Below are 18245 nucleotides of genomic sequence, written 5' to 3'. Positions count from 1 at the left end.
ATGTTGGGGTGGGAGATGCAGCTGCCGAGACCGATGTGTGGCCCCGTGTGGGTTCCCACGTGGACAGCCCTGCCGGCCGCCCCGAGGGGCTCTCGGCTCCCTGCCTGGACCGTCGGGGGAGCTCTGCCCCAGGGACTAGCCCGCTTGCCCACGCGGTCTCCTGCTCTGTAAGGCACCCAGCACGGCAGCCTTCCCCTGGGGTCTCGCCGCTCTGCTCCTGCTGGCGCTCTGGTCGCCCCCAAATACGCTGCTGGCTCTCAGAGCCTTGTCTCAGGGTCTGCCTGCGGGGAGGCTGGCGTCTGTCCTGTGCGTGTCATCCGGCAGTCCCAGCGCATGGTCTGGAGCCCTTGTCCTCCTGGGGGCAGTGGGGCTCTCTGGCGCCAGACACGCTGGGCCTGCCATCCCAGCCATCGCTGAACTTGGGGCTTCCCTGACCCGGCTCCTGGTGTCCAGACCAGTTTCTCTGTGGGCAAGAGCCACGCTTTGAAATGGGCGAGGCTGTAAAACTTTCACTGTGTTTCTTTTCTGCTGGTGGTGGGTTTGTGCGGCTCTGCGGCCCGCTGGGGGCCGGGCTTCTCCTCCGGACGCTACAGTCCATCCCGGGCCTCTCCACCCTGCGCAGTCCCCTCCAACTCTTTTCTCTTGCATTTAATTACTTCACCTTTTGGCCTCATTTCAAATGCAAAGAAGAATACAAATCAGGACGGTGATGCCAACCACACTCTCCTCCCAACAGCCCAGAGGGGCAGCCACTGTCTGCCCCGGGCTGCGGATGGGGACACCAAGGCCTGGAGAGGGGAGGCCCGCTAGGAAAGGCAGAGCCAGGATTCGCACATGGGCAGTGCAGGCCTAACGCCCCATGTGGTAACCATATTCTTTTTGAATCCAGATCCTGGACTCCGAGGCCGGTCTGAGGGTAGCTGGGGATTCGGCTGTCCAGGTGCACGGTGGCGGCATGCATCGGGAGGTCGCGTTGAGCTGCAGTTCCGCTGCACCTGGCGAGGGAAGGCACGTCTCCCCGTGGGACGGGGCTGGGGCTGTGGAACTCCTTCTGTGCCGCCGAGTCACCTGGGCAAGGGCACTCAGGCCTGTGCGCCTTCCTGTCCTTACGGGGGGTGGCGGGTAGCCCACGTCTTTGGGTGATGACATCACGTGGTGCCCACAAGAGGCCCTGCCAGCGTCAGCTCGCCAGAGCCAAGAGCAGGGCGGATGGTCGGCCCTGCCCGGCCTCCCCCCACCGATGGGGCACTGCCAGCGAGGTGGGCGTGGGGAGGAGGGGAGGGTGGGCAGCGTGGCTCTCCGGGGAGAGGCTCCCTCTCGCTATCTTAATCCCTGGAGGCAGGGAGAAAGATGACCCTGTGGGAGGGCCTCCTGTGCACCTCCCGCCCCCGAGCAGCACATTCCTGGGACGGCCCCGCTGCCCTGGCAGGGTGGTCTCTCCCCCGCAGGCCCCACGCCCACTGCACTGCGCATGGGGTGAGACCCCACATGCCGGTGGGAGGAAACACGCCCGTGTGCCCACTGCTTCGGAGACGGTGCAGCCGCGTGGGGAAGGCTCTGGGCCTTGGTGTTGCCGTCCGTGAAACGGAGTCGACGGTACTTAGCGGACGGGGTGTGACCGCCCCTTCCTCTGTGTCATCACACCCCCAATTTTAAAGCCCCAAATATTCTGTTCCCAGGCCTCCTTGCCGTGGGGCATGGAGGGGTGAGCAGGCGCGGGCCGGCGGGTCTGACGCTGTGGTTCTGGGTCTGCCCGGTGCCCCTACACTGCTCGCGCGTGCTGTGCTGTGGCGGGTGGGCTTCTGTGGCCCACCGTGGACGTCATGGAGCAGCGCTCGGCCTCTGTGACCGAGAGAAGGGACTTTTGTCAGCTGGGGTCCCTCTTACAGGCCCACCCCCTACCGCTCCGTGCGGACCGGTGAGCTTTCTGAGCCTCACCTTCTGTCCTTCCCACGGCCGCCCCCGAGCGAGGTGGGCGCCACGACCACGCCCGCTCCACAGGTGAGGAAGCCCGGGCCGAGGCCCACAGCCACGTCGCTAGTGCGAAGCAGAGCCCTTTCTAGGGTCACAGGCCTGACGGTCCCCAAACGCCAGTCTCCCAAGGGCCCAGGACGACTTCCCCGGCTCAGAGGTGCCACTTTTCCCTGGGGCAGCGTTCTGCACGTGGCGGGGTTTTACTGGACGCTGACTTTTAATGGATCGACTTTTTTTTTTTTTTTTCTGGGTGGATACCCCAAGAAATGTGGTTCTTATTAAGAGGTGAGGCCGGTAACAGTGACGTGGCCTGCCTCTGATTCTCTTGGAGCTTCCTGGGGTCACACGATCGGCCTCCCGATTTGGATTCCCCGGTGCTGAAAGGTCTGTGTCTTCTGCGAGGAGACCCTCATCCTGCCCCAGAGTGGACCACAGTGTCTGAGCTGGAATAAAATAAAAGGGCCGCTTCTGAAAGCGTTTTACCAACAACCGTCACATGGAATTTCTGCGCATCCATCCGGAGTGTCCGCTGCCCCAAACTCAGTGTTTTGACAGCCGATCAAAGCAAACCCGGATTTGTCTCCCATGACTCGGGGGGCCAGGGGAGAGGGTCAGGCCCTGAGTCCCAGGCGGGGGAACAGACCCAAGCTGCCTTTGTGCAGCATCTGGGCGGAGCGTGGAGGGTAGGGCCGAATCGGCCCGATCCCTGTCCGGTGGCGGCCGTGCCCAGCCCTATCCTTCCGCTACGCATTTGCCCCTATTGTGTGGCTTCCCTGGCACCCGGGCAGACCTCGCTTGGCCACCATGTTCTGGAAAAGCGTTCTCACATTTTTCTTCCAGGACGGCCTCAGACATAAACAGTCCCTGGTGGTGGGCATCCGGCCTCCGGGGTCCCATCGGTTCTATCCGGTGTTTGTCATTTCCCCGGAGACGGCCGGGGCTGAGGGGCGGGGTGGGCGACAGGCATGGATGTGTCCGAGGAGCGGTCGGCCGGCCGGCCAGCCCGCTGTTTATTCGGCATGGCCATGTGACTTGCACATCCATCCCAAAACAGGAGCACGTGAGGCTCCTTCTGTTTTCCTTCATAGGAAGTTTATGGCTCGGAGGTGGAGTGCTTGGCATAGGGCTTCGTCATCACCCCCTGCTTCTGACCGCCTTTGAGGGTTTAGGGGACAGGAACCCTGGTCCAGCTTTTCCCGGGAAATGGGGTCAGAGACAGCTGGCCTCGTCCAGAATCGTTCTGTTGGCCCATGGGCCCCTGGGGACGTGAGCATGACCCCTGTGAAGATGAGCACAGGGTTAGTAAGGAGCTCAAGGTCTGGCTGTGGGATCTCAGATAAGTTTGAGAGCCGGGCCCGCTGGGTCCCATGCTTTGAACGTCGGCTGAGTTGAGATGGTAGCGTGTCTGTGTGGGTCTGGGTGTGTGACGCTCCAGTCTGGGGCTCCCTCTTCCCCCCAAAGAGAACCACTCTGGCAGGCTAGCAGGTGGGCTCTGGAAAGCCCTTCCAGGGCCTGCACGAGGGGGTGGGGCGGGTCGGCTCCCCACGGCCATCCATCACCCGGCGGGCTGACAGGGTGTTAGCATGGCCTCAACAAGAGATAGCAGAGAAAAAAATGGCCCGCACAGACGATGCCTTTATCTGGCCTGATGTCTGTGAGCCCTGTCCAAGCGGGGGCCCCTCCATTAGTCAGACCATCCGCAGCTGCCCACCGCTCGGGCCTCCACACGCCCCGGCTCCTCTCCCCGACCCCCTCTCCTGTGCCCACCGGCGCAGCTCTTGGTGAGACTGTGTTGTCCAAGACGGGACTGGTGCTCATCTGTGTGGGGGCGGGACAGGTGATTCCAACGATCTTTGTGCACTTGGATGCACTACGTAATTGAATAAAACAAAGCAATACTGTTTTGTAAGCTAATTGCCGTTGGTGGATTGGCCCCTTCCTTAGACAGTGGGCAAGATCATCATCGTCATCATCGTCATCGTCATCAGGCTTCCCTTGGGTCCTGTTTGGTGCATCTCAGATCATGCTAAGATGGGCGACAGTGAAAGCGCAACTAGCTTCCTGGTTGAAGAACTCCTGAGAACAGCTGGTTGTTGGGGTGCGGGCGACACCTTCAGGTGCAGCTCTCAGGAGCTGGTGTCCCACACGGAGGACAGAGGGCGACGGAGGAGTGGGCGGTTTGTAACATTCTGAGTGGCCAAGGGGACCCAGCATCCTTCCTCCGGCTCACTGCTCGAACACGTCTCGAGCATCTCCTGGTGCCTCGTGCTGGCTCCCTGAAGGCAGGGCGAGGGGGAGCGGGACTGCGGGGGGCAGGTGGGTGAGTGGCACGTGCATAGCCTCCGTGGGAGCGCTCCATCCCTGGGGGTCTCTGGGGTGTCTGCAGTCCGGGGAGCTGGCCTTTGGCTAATGACATCTGCTCTCAAGGGGACCACGTCGGACACATCCCAGCCCAGAGGGTCCCTGTTGGACTTTATCTCCCAGGTGGAGGGGGCAGCCAGGGGCCAGACCTCCCAGCTGCCCTGTGGGTGATCTCCACCTGCTTCAAGCAGGTGACCCTCCCCAGCCAAGCAGAGGATGATGATGATAAGGAATCAATCATGTAAATAGCAGTGCAGGTCTCCCTCACAGCATGCTAGATCCTCTACAGACACCATCCTTCAGTCTTACCCTGGAGGGTCCCTGGAGGGGCGTTGGCATCAAGCCCGTGGCACAGTCCAGGGAGCTGGGGCTCTAAGCACGCCCCACGCCCAGCGCCCAGGGTCGGCTGCCTGCACCTGCGTCCCCCCCTCTGCCAGGTACTTGGGACGGGGCGCCTTATACCTCCCAGCGTCTCCCATCTCAGAGACAGCTTCTCAGCAGCTAACGTGCATCAGCCGCCAAGAGGGCCGTTAAATCACAGAGCACTGGCCCAGCCCCTGGAGTCACTGGTTCACGGAGTCTGGGCAGTGGGGGGCGGGACAAGAATCTGCATTTCTAGCAAGTTCCCAGGTGAGGCTGCAGCTGCTGGTCCTGGGACCCCACTCGGAGTGGCAAGTCTCTGAACTATAATGCAGACTGGTGCAGTGGGTTCCAAAAAAGCTGCCCCTTTCCCTCCATCTTGGAGCCAGAATGAGCCAAACACAATCTCCTGTGTCGGCCTCCTGTGGGTAGAGTGTCCACAGTGGGGCCCGTGCTGTGCATGATTTTGGGCGTCCACCGCAGCTCAGAGCCTGCAAGACTGGTCGCCCTCCCTCCCTCCCTCCGTCCTTCATCTCTTGGTTCCCAGGCCCAGAGGGCACTAGTGCGGGGACTGGAGACATCGCTGTCTGCTCGAGAGGTCAGGTGTTCTCTGGGGCGCGCCAGGCTGCGCCCGGCACACTCCTCACTTCCTGCTGCTTCCAAAACGCTCAACTCCCGGCCCTCCCGGGCCCTGCTCCTCAAACTTGCCCAGCCCCTGCCTGCTCCCCGGCCCCAAAGCCTGTTCCCGAAGCCTCGACATGCACAACCTCAGCTTCCCGTAGCGCTCACCGTGTCTGCGCATCAGACAAGACTCTGCTGTCAGCGGCCCTGGCCGTGGGTGAGCCCTGGCCGCACGCCCAGGCCCGGGTGACACCTTGCCGGTGTCTGCACCGGTCTCAGGGACCAGCCTGGCGAGGACGGTGCTCTCTCAACGTCCACAGACACTTTGGGGCTTTGAGTCACGCCTGGTGGATCTGCTCTTTTCCTCTCCAGATCTGACTTGCCCACCCGTGGGGTCGAGTCTGGAGGAAGAGGCTCAAAGGACATCTGGAGTGACTGCGTCACCTGGGGCAGGGCGTGGGAGTGGGACTCGTCTGCACAGATCACCCCCGAGCGGGGCAGCCGGGCTCGACCTACCATGTCTTGACTCTCCTGCCTTCCTAGGGAGGCCTTATAAGGTGGAACTCAACATCGAGGCCAGGGAGAGGGGGTGATGCTGCTGACCGTGCTGTCACTGCCCACTGGCTGCTGGGCTAGAAGCTTCTGGGAGCATCTTCTCCCCAGATCCCTTGCTCCCTCTCACTGATGAGCAAACCAAGGTCCGGGGAGGGCATGTGACTTGCCCATGGCAAGTCCGGCGCAAACCGGGTGGGCTTTGGACCCAGGCCGGTTCCCCACCAGGAAGCCAAGTCTGCACCCACATGTCACCTCCTGGGCAAGCTCTGGGCTTCCCTGCCCCCTGGGCTCTCTTACGGCCCCGGGTCCACATCCATGACTTGCGTCTGAAAGATCAGAACAGGGCAGATGCCACAGCTGTTTCCCCTGGGCCGGGCTGCAAGGCCCAGGAGAAGCCTCTTTGGGGCGGATTTGGCCGCCCTCTACCAGCAGTCCCCGCACTGCTCAGCGATCCCCTCCAGGTTTGCGGTGGGAAGGTGGTCCAGAGCGCAGTAGCCTCGGCCCGGGGCTGTCAGCCAAGCCCCACTAACTTGACCCCGGATCTCGGCGCGTTATCAACCCATCTCTGCAGGCAAGGCCAGCTGAGTTATGGCGGGGAGGTTATCGCGGACAGACGGTGGTTCTAAGCCAGGGCAGCGGGGTCTCGGGGTTAATGGGCAAAGGTCAGCGCCTACCAGGGCTCCATGTGGAATGGATTAAGTCACCACCAGGCTTGGTGGCGGGTGGCCTGCGGGTGGGCTCAGCCACTGCTGGCCCAGCCTCTGTCGAAGCCACCTCCCTGTGATCACAGGGCTCACGTCCAGCAGGGCTGAGTCGATTTTCGTCTGGGAGTAAAAAGCTAGTGGACTCTGCTTGGAATCAGGATGTCCCTAATTCGAACAGATTGCTGGAGTCCACCTTGCAGGCGCCACGATTTAATGCAGATGTTATGGTAAGATCCGACATGCAGGCACTTGCATGTGACGTGCTCCTAATAAGCCCATTGACAAGACCAGAAGGCTGAGGCCCGGGAGGTGGGGTCGCTGGGGTGTGAGTGCCCCCACGGCTTCAGGGGGAGGGATGATGGCCTCCTCCCTGGTTATCTCCTTGCTAACGAGGAACTCCAGTTCGCGGGGTCTTGAAGGTCTCGGTCACCCGACTCTCCGGTCCCGAGGGGCAGCTTGGAATCCTGCCAGTGAAGCTCGAAGCCGCAGAGTTCTCCGTGGACCTGGAGGATCCAGGCTTACCTGGCTGGGACCCCGCCCCTGCGGGTTAAGGCATCCTTAGACCAGGGGGCTCCGTGGAAACAGGCCTCGCACTTTCCAGCGCCTGGGCGCCTTCGTGTGGGCAGCCAAAGGCCCATCCCTAAATCCCAGGTTGCAAACCATGCAGAGGCCTCAGGACGCACCCAGATGGGAGGGAAACGGAGTCAGTCAGGGCTCTGGCGTTCCCTTCCCGCTGCCCCAGCGTCCGGTTAAGGTTTGTTCTGTTTTAGACATGGCCACGAGGGAGCTGAGCTAAAAGGCATGAGGATGACTAGGAATAATCACTGTGCAGCGTTATTCACGACAGTGCTGCTGATGTTCCCTGCTGCGCCCTAAGTGCCGACCGGGGGCGCCCTGGGGAGGGTGCTCGAGACACACTCGAGTGTGAGCCACGTGCCCACGTGCCCACGTGCTCCTGCAGCTGCTGCAACAAAACCAGCAAGCTTACAGCACAGGAGCCTGTTCTCTCCCGGGCCGGGAAGGCAGAGGTCCGAAATCCCAGCGTCGCAGGGCTGGGCTCCCTCCAGAGGCTCCGGGGAGGGTCCTTCCTGCCCCTTCCAGCTGCTGGGGGCTCCAGGCATCCCCCTGCTGTGGCCGAGTCCCTCCACCTCTGCCTCCCTCCTCACATGGCCTGTCTTCAATCTGTGTCTCAACTATCCCTCCGTCCTGCGAAGGACCCGTCATTGGATTTATGGTCCACCCGAATCTTTCAGGATGATCTCATCTCAGGATCTTTAACTTAATCACAAAGACCCTTTCTTTCTTTTTTTTTTTTTTTAAAGATTTTATTTATTTATTTGACAGAGACAGCGAGAGCAGGAACACAAGCAGGGGGAGTGGGAGAGGGAGAAGTAGGCTTCCTGCTGAGCAGGGAGCCCGATGTGGGGCTCGATCCCAGGACCCTGGGACCATGACCTGAGCCGAAGGCAGTCGCTTAACCAACTGAGCCACCCAGGCGCCCCACAAAGACCCTTTCTTCAGATAAGGTCACATCCACAGGCTCTGGGGGTGAGGACGTGGACTCGTATCTTTGGGGGCCACGAGCCCACAACATGGGCCAAGCACTCTTTGCTCAAACTCTTAATCCTCAGAACGACCCTCACCCTCCGTGCAAGAGGAGGCAGCTGAACCCAGGCCCTCTAAGCCCTGCCAAGGCCACCGGCAGCAGGTGACGGGGCCTGGGTCCCAGGGACGCTGGCTCAGTTCATGCATCCGGCCTGTCGCTTCTCCCCAGATGGCCTCCTTGGCCTCCCAGGGGATGTGCGCAGATGTTGGAGGTGGGGAGGCCTGGGCTTCTCCTGAATCTCTCCTCCTCACGCAGCCCATTTTGCAAGAGTCACGAGGCAGCTTCGGAGCGGAGTTCGGGTTGGGGAGGCCCGCGGGGAGGCCGGCAGTGTGAGGCCCAGCAGCCTTGTCCTCTGGAGTCTGTTTCCTCACTTGCAACCGCGGTCTTCATTCCTACTGGGCAGCAGGAGTGGGGACCAAGTGTGCCGAGCACTCCAGGAAGTCTCTAGCGCGGTGCCAGGCACACACACACGTGGGTGTGTTGTTGTCACACTCCTGGGAGGACAGTCGTCAAGACGACGCAGAAATAATCACCGTGCTGATCAGGCACCGAGCAGCTCTGGGCCCTGAGTCCTTCTGAGAGCTGTGTATTTATGACCTCATTTGTGCTCATGTGCCCCCCCCCCCCCCCGCCCCGAGGACGGGCTGCCCCTCGCCCCATTCCATAGTCGAGGACACTGAGGCCTGTTCGCTCACTTCCAACTTTGCGGTCTGGAGAATGCCGCCTCTGTCTGCAACTCATGCCCCCTCTCTGCCCAACCCCCCACCAACCATGGTGGGCTTCCAGAGCAGGTCTGATGGGGGTCTTTCCACCCAGAGGGAAGCGAGTGTTAATTCCTCAATCCCCCCTCCCCATCTTCACTGCTCAGTACCCCTGCCCGGGCAGGCTGGCCAGAGGGGAAATACTGGGGGTCCTGGCAGGTTTGGGGTGTTCCAGTCCAGGAATGGTGCTGCATTTGGGGTGAGGCCATGGCCTCACGCCAGGCTGCCAGGGGCACGGACAAGCCCGGAGGGCCGGACTGTCCTCTGTCGCAGGAGCACAAATCTGTCTGCAGCCTGGCCGCCTGCCTGCCGCCCACCCTCAGCCTTTGGCAGGGAGGCTCCCAGGGAGACCGGAGCCCTAGGGAGGCTGTTGTTTGTTCAAAGTTAGGACCTGGGTTGGGGGGAGTGCATGTGGAGCTCTGGTTTCACCACCTATGGCCTCAAACAAACCGCATCTCTCACCTTCTCCAGGTTTTGATTTTCTTACCTGCAAAACGGGACTGATAACGCGGCCCCTTAGAGGACCACTCGGGAGCTCCATGAGGCCTCACCCCAAACCCTCACATCCCCCAAAAGGCTTTGTGGTCAGTGTTTGGGCAACCTGCACGCTTTCTTCTCATGTCTCTGTTGGAGAGTCCCGTTTCCCCCCCAGCTCAGCTGGGACCTGGGAAGCCGGGCGGCCAGAGAATTCTTGAACACGTCTGTGGGACCCATAACCTCTGTCGATGGGGTATTTGGGGCGGAGCAAGTTTCAGGACGAGTCAGGAGGAATAGAGTGAGTGGGTTATAAGGCACTGTTATGAATTTAGGAGAGAAAACGGGACTGAGCTGGTTTTGCATCTCCCACCTATAGTAATGGGTGCCAAGTCCCAGGTGGCGTTTGGGACCCAGGGGACTCTGAAACCCTGGCCACCCTGCACCCAGCCAGCTGGCAGAGGGACCTCCCCACCTTCGTGGCTCTGCTGTTTCATTGACGGACCCATTCGGCAATGACATAAATGGGGAATTAGGGGAGAGACTCATGGGGTCCGTTAGCCCCCCTTGGGGGGCTGGGGGAGGCTTGTGTCCCAGGTGAAGAATAAGCCCAGGGAGCCTCTCGCTACACTGGAGACTTGCCATTGCTTCCACAGACCTGGCTGATGTCGGTGTCGACTGTGAACTGTGGCGCCGTGTCTTGCTCACCGCATTCACTGTCATCATGGTGGAGGAACTGGCGTGGGCTGGCGTGACACACAGCTCTGTCCCGAAAGGATCCCAGGCGTTCTGGCCGGTTGGCAGCTGACACTCCTCTCCCTGCCCCTACCTCGCTGGGGAGGGCCGGGCCCACGCACGGGGCATGAGAAAAGAGCTGGTGTCAAGACGGCACGACCCGATTTCCCAAGCCGATGTGGCCTGGAGGTCCTCCCCTCAGACTGGGTCCTGCTGCTACGGAAGTGGCTTCACCGTGGCTTCCTGCAAACCAGCCCCCTCTGACCTCAACGCACCCCATGCGAGACAGGCGCCCTTCTCCCTGTGGTCCTGCAGCGCCCCCGGCTGGCGGAGCAGCCCCCCCCGGACTGTGGCCAGCCCCCATGCCTGAGGGAGGTGGGAGCTTGGGGGTGTCCCACCTGGAAGGACACACATCACTTTTGCCCACAATGTGGCAGCCAGAACGAGTCATGTGACCCATCCAAGCACAAGGGGGTCGAAGTGCCACCCCACTGTCCACGTGCCACAGGATGGAGGGGGCTGGCGTGTGGTGTGAAGAGCACTGAGTGCTGCAGTGCCCGCGTGAGAACACAGGGGTTGGGGAGTGCCCCGCAGGCAGTGCGGCGAGCACCAGCCAGGAACCAGCAGCACCAGTGCTTCCGTCCTTTGAGACATGGGGCAAGCCCCTCACCATCCCTGGGCACCCCAGCCCCTCCTCCGTAAATGGTAAGAATGGGGTCTTGTTCCTTGTTTCTCTCTTCTGTGGCCACGTTTGGATGAGGACAGGTGGATGAGAACCGTGGAAGCAGGCGGAACACCGGAGGGAGGACGGACAGTCTCAGGGATGACTGAGAGAACTCATCAGGGAGCCCTTTTATTCTGGAGCAATTGTAGATGGACAGGAAAGTTGCAAAGAGTAATACAGAGAGTTCCCGTGTACTTTTCACTGTGTCCCCGAGCGCTGTCACCTTTCACAGCCCTAAGACATCGATCAAAACAACGGGATTCGCACTGGTACATTATCATCAACTCAGCTATGGACTCCATTCAGACTTCACCCGTTTCCCCATGAACGTTTTTTATCTGGCATCGCCCAGTGCCCCACAGAACAGCTCCAGCACCCTCAGAATTCCTGAGCGTGTCCCCTCTGTAACGCATTACTGCTCCATATCCAATTCCCTGCAACCACTTTTCTGTTTTCCAGACTGTCCTAGAAATGGCATATATAATATGTAGGCTTTCGAATCTGATTTCTTAAACTTAGCAAAACGCACTTAGGTGATTTCCGTGGTGTGAAGCGATGACAGACACATTCCTTTTTATTCTGAGTGGTATTCCATTGTATGGATGTCCTATAGTTTGTCCATCCACGTGTCTGTTGAAGGACATCTTGGTTGTGTCCGGTTTTTAGCAAATAAAGTTGCTATAAACATTCACATGAATGATTTTGTGTAAACAAGAGTTTTCAGTTCAATATAGTGAGCGTACGTTTAACTTTATAAGAAACTGCTGACTCAACCATTTTGCGGTGTCAGCAAGGAATGAGAATTCCCACCGGGTTTTTGGATTTTAGCCATTCTAACAGGTGTGTAGTGATATCTCACTATGGTTTTAATTTGCATCTCCCTAATGACAAGTGATGTTGGGTATTTTTTCATATGCTTCTCTGTCATCCATATATTTTCTTTGGTGAAGTGTCTGTTCAGATCTTTTCCTCATTTTTTTTTTTTTTTAAGATTTTATTTATTTGACAGAGAGAGACACAGTGAGAGAGGGAACACAAGCAGGGGGAGTTGGAGAGGGAGAAGCAGGCTCCCCGCTGAGCCGGAAGCCCGATGCGGGGCTCGATCCCAGGGCCCTGGGATCATGACCTGAGCCGAAGGCAGACGCTTAACGACTGAGCCACCCAGGCGCCCCTGCTCATTTTTAATTGGTCTGTTTTCTTATTGTTGAGTTGTAAGAGCTCTTTATATATTCTGGATACACGTCCTCTTTTTTTTTTTTATCAGATATCTGATTTTTTCCAAGTCTCTTGTTTGTATTTTCATTCTTTTAACAGTGTCATTAACAAAGGAAATGTTTTTAATTTTGATAAAGTACAATTTACTAATTTTGTTCTTTCATGGATTTTCTTGGTGCCATATCTAAACACACTGCCAAACACAAGGTGATGTAGATTTTAACACTTTTTTTTCCTAGAAACTTTAGAGTTTTACATCTTATCTTTAGGTTAATGATCCTTTTTTAAAAAGACTTAAAATGTGAATTTTAACTGTAAAAATTGTTTTCTGTACATATAGTTACATCAACTTCTCTGCACACAACTTGGTTCAGATATATAGAGACATGATATACACAGATGCTATTGGTGCCAGAGAACGAAGTCAATTAAAGAAACATTTACTCTTAGCTTCAGGATAATTCCAGCTTTCTTTAGGCCATTAAAATGATCACCGCTGAAAACAGAGAGGACAACATACCTCCATGCACCAGTGTTCGGGGTAAAATTTATCAACTACCTTACTCATTTCATATTATGGGGTAAAAGACCTCAAACAAAAATAGATTCAGTGTCTCTTATTGCTATAACTTTTAGGGTGGGGCATTCATGATCCACTTTGAGTACTTTTTGGGTAAAGGGTGAGGTATGTGTCAGTTCTTTATACATCTTGACCTTGTGTCTCGTGATCTTGCTAAGCTCATTTATTTATTCTAAAACTTAAAAAAAAAAAGATTCTCTGGGATTCTTCTAAATAGATAATCGTGTCACCTGCAAATAAAGGACAATTTTATTTTTCCCTTTCTGATCTGCGTGCCCTTTATTTCTTATTTCTTACCTGATCGCATGGCTAGAACTTCCAGTGGGATGTGAAGGAGGGCGTTGGGAGAGGACATCCTTGCCGTGTTTCAGCTCTTGGAGGACCAGCGTTCAGGCTCTCATCAGCAAGTCTGATGTTAGCTGTAGGGTTTTGAAGGGACTTTGATTAGGGTCAGGAAGTGTCCTGTATTCCTATTTTCCTGAGAGTTTCTTTCTGGTCATGAATAAATGATGCGTTCTGTCAAATGCTTTTTCTGTGTCTACTAAGATTATTATGGTTTTTCTTGTTTAACCTATTGATGTGGTAAATCACATTTCATTACTTTTTAAACTCTGAATTTTTGGTGAATAAAAAATGACATTTTTTAAATGCTTCAGGTGCCCATTACTACTAACGGCTTCTAGGCCTTTCTGGCTGAGTGACTTTGGATAAGTCTCTTAACCTCTCTGGGCCTCAGGCTGGCCTCTCCCTACTTTGCTGGGGGGAGGTGGGCTGGATGGCTGACTTCAAAAGGCCCCTGCCATTTTGGTGGTGGGGGTGATGGGAAAGCGGACAAGAAGAATGCCTTTCTGTGGCTGTGCCTTCATGCTGACAGCTAACCCAAGACTTTGCACTTAATGGGCGTCTGCTGTTTTCCAGACCCCAGGTGGGACCTGTGAGCATTTCCTCATATAATTCTTACACAACATTATGAGACAGGCATTGCAATCTTCACTTGACAAACAGGGAAGGTAGGATACAGAGAGGTCAAGTAGCTGGTCATAGCCACGCATGCAGTGGGCAGAGGGCGCCATCTTGTAAGACAAGTGGTAGGAGGTAAAGTGAGGCACAGACCCACGCCGCCCACTGCGGTGGCCACTAGCCACACGTGGCTCCCCAGCATCGGGAACGTGACTCCCCCACACTGAGATGTGCTATCAGGGTAAAAATAAAGTCTGGATTTTGAAGAGTTGGTACCAAAAAAAAAAAAACCCAAAAACAAAAACCGTAAAATTTCTCATTGGTAATTTGTTAGTATTATTTCATGTTACTGTTTCGTATAGACTGGGTTAAATAAAGTACAGATGCAAATTCCACCTGTTTCTTTTCACTTTTTCTGATATGACAAGTGGGAGAATGTCAAACTACGTATGTGGCCCAGACTTTATTTCTGTTGTACAGACAGGGAGTCAATGGATTACGGCGCGTGGGCTGAATGTGGCCCAGCACCTGTTTCTGTTTTGTTTTGTTGATAAAGTTTTATTGGTACATAGCCCGTCCACTCGTGGACATGTTGTCTATGGCTGTTTTTATGCTATGGCAGCAGACCTCAGACAGAGACCGTATCACCCACAAAACTCCCAATGTTCACTAACTGTCCTTTTACAGGAAAAGTGTGTCGACCTCTGTTCCAGATAAAAGTCTGGGAGGCTGGTTCCCAGAGCATTAACCATCCCTGTAGACAGGTTATAGGCGATTTTCTTTTTTATATCTGTCTTTTCTAAAGTTCCAGAAATGAAAACATCACTTTTGACAACGAGGAAGAAAGATCATCCATGCTTTCTTATTGAAAATAATAAATTATGAGATGGGGAACCAAAGGTGTGGTTGGGGCTGACCCTGAAAATGAGTCATCTCTGTATGGCTCCTGAGCTTGCTCCCCAGGAAGATCTGGGAGGACCCCAGGAAGCCTCTGGCATGGGCAGCAATCCAAACACGCTCTCCTTTCGGAGGGGCTGTTTATGTAGGGATGAGGAGGGGTGCAGGGGCTAAGGAAGCCAGTCAGCCAAGGGCCGACCCGAGGAGGCTGGGCCATGCAGCGTGGGGGGCTCGGGAAGCCAGGCCCATCTGGTTTGCGTTAGGTTTATAAGGTTGATAGCAAATAAGGGTATTAGAGCTAATTTACTTATTTAGAGAAAGACGACTCAATCCCAGAAACTGATTGGGATGGAGCAGTTCCCCGCCCCCCTGATCCCCGCTTGCAGAGATGCCCCATGGGAGGAGGAGCCTGCATGCCAAGGCCCTTGTGCAAAGCTTGGTATCATTTAAAAAATAGCCCTGCAATCCGGTGTGGCCTTGGGGTTGGTCTGTGGATCTTGCTACCCGCCCCCGCCGCCTGCCCCCCCTGGCCTGGGCACACTTCCCCGAGGAGGATCTTGGCCCCCTGGGGTTTGGGGTGCACAGCAGTCCTGGGACACAGGTAGTTCACAGGGCGAGAACGAAGAAGCACAGCAGCATCTCTTGGGGCCCAAAGCCCCTCACCCAGCAACCTCAGCCCCCTGGATCCCCGGGGTCCACAAAAAAATCACAAGAAGCCCTGCGGCTCCCAGGCCACACACTGTGACTTCGGGTGCCTGCAGTGGCCACAGGTTCCCAGGGTGCTGCCCAAAGCCCCCGTCCATTTCCCCCAAGCCAGGAATGATGTCCTGGGGACCTCCTGCGCAGGCTCTACCCTTGGACCAGGGGCTCTGGCTCCTGGAGCTCGGCTCTACTCGAAGGCAGGGCTCCCTTTGGCCCGGTTTTCCGGCGAGTACCTGGGCTTCAGAATCAAAGTCCTTCCTTCCTTCCTCTCTCCCTCCCTCCCTCCCTCCTTCCTTCCTTCCTCCCTCCCTCCCTTCCCCCATCATTACATTTGTTATAATCAGGGTTTCAATATGGCTGGTTTATCCACCTTATTCTTGGAACAAACAGCATATTCTAGATTTACAAGATTGCACTCCTTCTTCAGACTTCATGGCTGTGACCTCAGCAGTCCTCACGAGATCCAGTAGATCCTATTAGATCCACTTTAGGACTCCTGTGTCACTCATAAGAGAAATGGGTCATTCAGTAAGTAATTAAATGTCAACCACCAAGCTCCATCTGTGGAGCTAAAGTTACAGCCATGAACAATTATAACTAATTTATATCACCCTCCCAAATAAATAAGTAAATAAATAGAAAGGAAAATGGACATTTAAGGAGCAAGAAGTAAAGGGCACAGAAATCTAACATTTGGAAATGTCTATAGCACTGGTTTTCAGCTCTAGTTGCACGTCCGAATGCTTGAGGAGGTTTCAAAGAAATATTCATGTTGACCCCACCCCAAACCAACCAGGTCAAAATCTCGGGGGTGGGGATGGGGGTTGGGAGTCAGGTCAGATGCAGTTAATGTCGAGAACCTCTGGCTTCTAATCGACCTCAGTGACAGATTCTGGGTTTTTCTTGCTCTAATCTGGTCATTCTCAAAGTGGGGTCCCGGAGCCAGCAGCATCCACACCCCCTGGGAACTTGTTAGAAATGCAGGTTCTCAGGCCCCTTGGACCTGCGGCGTTGGGAACAGGGTCCACATCGGTGATTCTCATTCCAGTCTGAGAACTCTGCTCTAGCCCATGAAACAGGTCCGCTTGCTCTTGGCTCTGGGGCTCCCCATCTCATCCCAGCTGGGCATGGGCCCCTCAAGTCTGGGGCCCCCCTGAGGCTCTGGGGGCATCCAGGTCTCATCCGCTATGCCAGCTCAGCTCACCGGGGCGGCTTCTGAGAAGCAGCACGCAGCTTTGCCTGGGCTCGGCGGGAGGAGAGTGGATCGGTGCGCGGTGTCTGGTGTGGACAGCCTTGGAGAGGCCCGCTCAGGGTCTGCGATGTGCATTTCCAGAAGCCTTTATCACTGGGAAACTGATAATCGTAGTTGGGGTGCCTCATCTATTTCTGTCTGCCGGGCCATTCTGGAGTTTGGCAGCTTCTTCAATGTCCCAGCAGGGAAACCCCATGAGCATGGCCATTTTAAAGTACCACGGACTGAAATTCCAAAGGACAAAGACGGCGCCAACATTGTAGCGTTCCCCATGAGGAACATCCCATCCCCTCCATCTCCCTACCTCCTGCCAGCTTCCACGGCCCGGTCACTTCTGTTTTTAATTCCTTCTCTCCTTTAAAATAAAATTCATCTTTGGTCTGATTAGAAAAGGGATTAATGCTAAACAAAAAAGGCGTGAGGAATGCAATTAAAATTGTCTGAAATCCCACCTCCCAGAAGTAATTCCTTGTTAACACTGGTTTTATCCTTTCTGGTCCCGTTTCTCTCCTTGATGTGGGGAGAGGACGCTGACCGGTGCACAGCATGTCACCTCACTTCATTCATTTAAATAAATACGAGGAGAGGCTCATGGCTTCACTGAGTAAAGGAAGGGCCCCAGGATCTTTGAGAAGCCTCAGGAGAGGACAGCACAGTCCCGGCCTCACCCTTGTGTGGACGAGGAAATGGAGCTGGAGGGAGGGAGAGTGGCCCCCGGCCATGCAGCTACCCAAAGCAAAGCGGCATCTCCTGCTGGGGCAAGGAGAGGATGAAGCCACAGAACCGTCTCGGAGGAAGTGATGTCAGGACTTCAATCTGCACATGGCATTCTAATGGGGTTGACCCGATGTGTGGCTCTATGACTCCACCCATGTCATGGGAGTCAAGATTCTTTCAGTTTTCAGTGACTGAGACTCATTTCACGTTTAAGTAATAAAAACAACAGACTCTGTGACTCATATAATAGAAGGTCCCCCAACCCAGGAGTTCAGGCACAGTTGGATCCAGGCACTTGGATCATGTGACAGTCTGCCCCTCTCCCTTCCCTTGGTTCTACTCTGCTCTAGGTTGGTTTCATTTTCTCTGTGTAGTGGCCTCTGGCAACTCTGGACTTACACGCACCAGTTTGGTCAGGTCAGAGTGAAGAATGTGATTGGTTCTCCGCTGTTCCAGCAACACCATAGGGGTGACACTTACAGGCTGGATCCTGAGAAATCTCTGAACCAATCACTGTGACTCGGGTTGTCTGGGTCTGGGTCCTGTGTTCACTTCTGGAACTGGGGGGTGGTGTCACCCACACTTGAATCTTGTGGAGTGAGAGGACGGAAGGGACAGATCCCAGAGGAAACCGAGAGATTCATCCCTGAAGCAGGAGTCATGGAGGTTGGGTGGTCAAATTGGACTACCCCATGCAGGGCCAGAAAGGCCACTGCTTGAGACATTCCCTTCAAGACCTTCTGAAGACCAGGGTCTGTTTCCTGTGTCCTAACCCTTCTGCTCCTCGGATGGGGGATCATAATTAGCATATTAACAGGGATTGGGGTTCAACACTTGCAGGTACTTGAGGTCCTGGAGTAGGGGACAAGTAAGCTAGGAGGAAGAGAGAATTCTGGAGCTCAGGAAGCCTGAGTGGGAGGCTCTGGCATTCAGAGGATAGCGTGAGAACCCCTGGTGTGGGTGCTGGAAGTTTCCAAACAGAGAGAGAGGTTTATGGACAAGCTGCATGATTTCACAATTTTGCTCCTGGGTCAGCCCTGTCACGGC

General features: G+C 55.6%; 1 long non-coding RNA gene across 1 annotated transcript in view; it reads right to left on the bottom strand.

Moving 5' to 3' along the window:
- Window positions 1–18245, bottom strand: part of LOC135362825 (uncharacterized) — a 213790-nt gene that overhangs the window by 15720 nt on the left and 179825 nt on the right. Inside the window, exon 3 of the long non-coding RNA XR_010408107.1 lies at window positions 12968–13089. This is a non-coding gene — a long non-coding RNA (uncharacterized LOC135362825). The remainder of the gene's footprint in view (window positions 1–12967; window positions 13090–18245) is intronic.

This window comes from Mirounga angustirostris, unplaced genomic scaffold (assembly GCF_029215605.1).
Source record: "Mirounga angustirostris isolate CCGP_5_RB_7025 unplaced genomic scaffold, mMirAng1.0.hap1 SCAF_16, whole genome shotgun sequence".
NCBI lineage: Eukaryota > Metazoa > Chordata > Mammalia > Carnivora > Phocidae > Mirounga > Mirounga angustirostris.
This window is presented reverse-complemented; position numbering and strand designations above follow the sequence as displayed.